The sequence below is a fragment of the Morone saxatilis genome, unplaced genomic scaffold (genome assembly GCF_004916995.1).
Source record: "Morone saxatilis isolate NCDOM2014 unplaced genomic scaffold, NCSU_SB_2.0 Contig0, whole genome shotgun sequence".
NCBI classification, from domain to species: domain Eukaryota; kingdom Metazoa; phylum Chordata; class Actinopteri; family Moronidae; genus Morone; species Morone saxatilis.
The window spans coordinates 828585-833481 of NW_023339650.1; positions in this window are offsets into that span (position 1 = coordinate 828585).

The window sequence follows — 4897 nt, forward strand, 5'->3', positions numbered from 1 at the left end:
CCCAGGACAGAGCTGGCCTTCTTAATCAGTTTGTCGAGTCTCTTCCTGTCGGCTGCTGTGACCACTCCAAAGAAAATGGCTGATGCCACAACAGTGTCAAACATCCTCTGCTGCCTACATTTAGCCTCAGCAGGCACTGGTCACTCCAACAACATTAGAATTGTTATCTTTGTATTGACCTAATGGATTTAAATCTAATATTCACTCTTGCCACCAGTTCCTGAGAAAACAATCTGGCTTTTAGCTTCTAAATGCTCCACTATGTTCACCAACACTGAGACTGAAACAAGACGGAAAAGTTGCAGGCTGTAAATCCAAAGCACTGACCCTAACCCTACCTCTAACATGCAAAACAGATTCCAAAAAGCTCCGTAGAGCTCAGGTGAACTGCAGAGTTAGGAATAATTCTCTGTGAGTTTGTCACCATGAGATTAATATCAACTGGACAAAAAGGACCCATATGCAATGGTATACAAGTTAATGGAAATGTATCCAGATCTGAACATTGTATCGTATTGTATCGTATCATATTGTATCCTTCTGTGTAGTATTGTGTCTGTCAAAGGTCTAGTCTTTAGTCTTCTGCATACTGCCTGTCTTTGACAAATACAAACATATCAGCACCTTGGACCATATTTTTTTGTGCATTTATTCCACTGATCCATCTGAATATCTCACTGTTGCAAAGAAAGCAAATAAGCGTATTTGCCAGAATGTTTAATTATTCCTCCACAGTGATTCCTCATGTCAATAACAGCTGATAATAAACAGTGGATTTAGAGTGCTGTGTTGAGCTGTAAATGAAACCCTTTGTGTGCCTTACTCTGTAATACTTTTTCCAGCTCAAAGAGAGCACCTTTCGGACCTTTTTTGTTTCTGCCTTTTTTCTTTGCTTATCCGCAACAATAACAAATCAGTACTGAATGTAAACTGGTTGGCCACACAATCTAATCAAGGAGCTGCAGGGAACATCTCTTACCTTAATGCATCATCGGTAGAGCTGGTTGGAATTAACAGGAGCCTCTGCTGTCTGAAAGAACCCCCTCAGGGGGAGTAGCAGGGTGTGTTTTGTGGGGTAACAAAGATCTCACATAAAAACACCACAGCCTGCAAGACTCAGTCCTTAACCTTCCATCCTTTGTATGCACTTGGAAAGAACCTGTCTCAGGTGCTGTTTGCTGGTGTTTCTTTAACAACTTCACCTGCTGATTTTAGCACACAGAACATTTACGTCTAAAAAATAATCTGATTGGCTGGATTAACAGTTTCTTGTCAGAAATGACTCAATCATATAGGTGTGTGTGACATCATTGTAAATCCCACCTGGTCTGGCATTGAAACTAAAGTGCTGAAAGAGGTTCCTCCTCAACTGAACACAAAAAAACCACCACCAGATGGACTAATTGTTAAGAAAACCTTTTTATATCTGTAGATATAAAAAGCTCATTCTAAGGTAACAAAAACACAACAATTCATGTTTTCAGGTGATTATACACTAATGAAAACATGAATATTATATCCTAGATCATCTTAAATGTTACACGGGGTACCTTTAAAGGGTGTAGAGAAAACCTTAAAAATAACAATTTAATTTAGTCTTCTTCACAGGAATGAATGAAATGCTGACATTTAGGCCTGCTGTGTATATTTTTAAAGTTTAAATTTTTATTTAAGATCTAAACTTTGAAGACCTGAACACAAGCTATATTTACAGAGCTTTCACCCTCTGGATTTAGTAAAATTTTAGTTAATTTGTACTGCTCAACCCTGTCAGAACAACCAAGTCCTATGCTCTCTCCTAGGTAGCATTGTGAATATAAAGACTGACCTCAACCAGGCCACATGACAAGGGTCTTACATGGCAAACCAAATGAGCATTGTTTATATCTGGATAAGTATAAATACACTTGTTAATGTAGGTGTAAATGCCAGTCAAATCTTAGATGGTGTGGCTTCAGTTCATTCTACCACTAGGTGGTGCTTTTCTGTTTTACATAATACCGGCCTCAGTACTTGCCCTTTGAACTCCGCAGGAGGCCATTTTGTTTTTTCAAGCACATGGTAGGAATTTGGTGGGCTTATCAAAACATCTATATCTGGGTTCCCACATGTCCTTGAAATACTGGAAAACCTGGAAATCGAGAGAAAAACCCCAGGAAATATTGTATGTTGTCCTGGAATATTTTAATTGTATCTTATATCAGATACAGATACTATCACTCGCCTACATAAACCTGGGTGCATATTTTGTTTGAAACTCAACTGTTGGTAGGATAAGCTGTGTGAAAACAACAATGTGTCAATACTGTGCCTATTAGTAAATTATATAACCTTTGGTGATAAAGTGCTGACCTGTATCAAGAAAAAAGTCCTAGAAAATGTCTTGGAGAAAGATTTCCTGAAGAGTGGGAATCCTGCTACATCCATCTTAATTTGGGATCACATAGAAGCATTGTCTGCAAGTACAGTTCTTATGAGATACATGTATTTCCATTGATGCTTAAATTTTGTGTGGATGGCTAGGTTAGGCAATCTTTGTTTGTGCCATATACTTTTAATTGCTAATCATGTAACCTGTCCTGTTAATGGCTTTCAGCTAGCTATATTAGGTAGGCATTATATGGTTACCCTGGTGGTCATAATGTTCTGCAGCCCCAGACCAACAGACTGTGGTGCACTGTGTGTTCTGACACCTTTCTATCAGAACCAACATTAACTTTTTAAGCAGTTTGAGCTACAGTGACTCATCTGTTGGATCGGACCACACAGCCTGCCAGCCTTTGCCCCCCATGACCCTGTCTCCGGTTCACCTCTTTTCTTTCCCTGGAGCACTTTTTTTAGGTACTGACCACTGCAGACCAGGAACACAAGAGCTGTCACTATATCCTGACAGTAGTACAAGAGACAGGTAATCTGTGAAAAAGTCCGGTTCCCGTGGCTCCTCCTAGTGCTCCTAATGACATTTAAAAGAATCCACCGGGCCTAAACGAAAACAACCAATCGGAGCCGAGAAAGATAGAAAGATGCACTGAGTTGGAGGCGGTGTCTCCAGAGGTGGGAGGAGCCAGAGGAACCAGATTTTTTTCACAGATTACCTTTCTCATGTACTACTGCCAGGATATAGTGAAAGTTTAAGCAAATATGACAGAAATTATCTACTGCAGCTTTGAAATTCCACACATTTATACATGCAGTGGGAAAACATCTGTGTTACAGTAATATTGACATAACAGGACATTAAGCAAATGCATTATAAATAAATAAAAAATGTTCTGCATATTTTTTATATGTGCCTAAAATAAAACAAAAACAAACCTCAAACCATTTCCAACAGACTGTAATATTGATCACATCTACAGTACAATCAACCCTCTAAGGCAGTGGCGCTTTAAAGAGCTTTAAAAATCTGTTTGTTGTTCCTCTTCTCCACCCTGGAACAAACCCACATTATTCAGACCAACATTTCTGAGGCGTTCAATCAGAACTAATGAGCATGATAAGCGAGCCCAGAGACATCGCCCAGAGCTGATCATGATAATATTTAAAGGTGGATTTTAACCTTCACTGGCACATACTCTCTACAGTCAGTTGATTAAGGGATGCCCTTTGCACAAACCTAAAGAGGGTGTATATATATATATATATATATATATATATATATATAGTCCCACACCTTATATTGCAGCCTCCCACACCTCAGGAACTCCTCTCCCTGATTCACACTGATTAGATTAGACAAGCTATCCCTGAGTGATCCTTTAATTCCCTCACACCCAAAGACAACAGCAGCGACGTGAGCTGAAAAGGTCAAAAGACTCGGGGCCTTATGATACCAAAACCTCCTAAGCTTTAATATCCTCTCTCCCAACTAATGAAAATACAGCCTCTATAGGCGAACAACGAGCAACAGAATGGATTTAATCCAAATGTGTTCTTCTTCAAAACACCTTTTTAACAATCCTGAAGCTTAACACGCTGACTCTGTGACAGCTGTCTTCAATTAACACTTGCAGTATTATTACTGGAACATACTGGACAGATAATGTAGCCGCACAGGGCTGTTTTTAGGAAAAGAGGATTTCATTTTTTTCTAATTTGTTTCAAATAACTGATCTACCTTTAATAGTCTGTTTAACTGATGTTTAGTTTTTGAATAAACTGAAGTCAGACTATAGGGACAACAGACAGGAATGCTGAAACTTGCATTCATATCATAAAATACAACAAATTGACTTTTGCTCATAACATATTGTACAACTCATCTGTGCAGTTACATAAATAACCAAGTATAATAAATATAACATATATTCCAACATATTCTCACTCCCAAGTGATAAATACTGCTGCTTGGTTAGTCGCCTTTGGAATGAGCCATTTTTATTTACAGAGAGAGTGGGTCACCTTCCAGTCCACCATGTTGCACCGCCATGTTTCTACAGTAGCCCAGAAGGGACAAACCAAACACTGGCTCTAGATCAGGAACACTTGGAAGTGGAGGGTGAAGCGAGAAATTTGATCTGTCTACAATTTGAGCAGTTCTACAGTCTGATTTCCCACAATGCCAGTGTCAGAAGATCTGTCATACTGTAGTCAGCTTGTTTTAATATTACTGTTGTGGTTTAATGTAATCGTGACTGTGATCGAAAACTGAACTTCAGTGGACTGTATTGTTCGCAGCTCCATATTTTTTCTCGTTTTTGTTTGAATAAAATTTATTGGAATTGTCACTGCAAATAAAACAGACTAGGGGTTTCATGCTTCTGTACAGCATGAGCAGCTGTGTTATGTTCCATTGATCTATACAGTGTGAGCAGAAAAGTTGCAGGTTCTTGCTGTGCAGAAAATGCTGACTTAGCAAGATATTCAACATTAATGTATGTTCCATTTACCTGCCCAG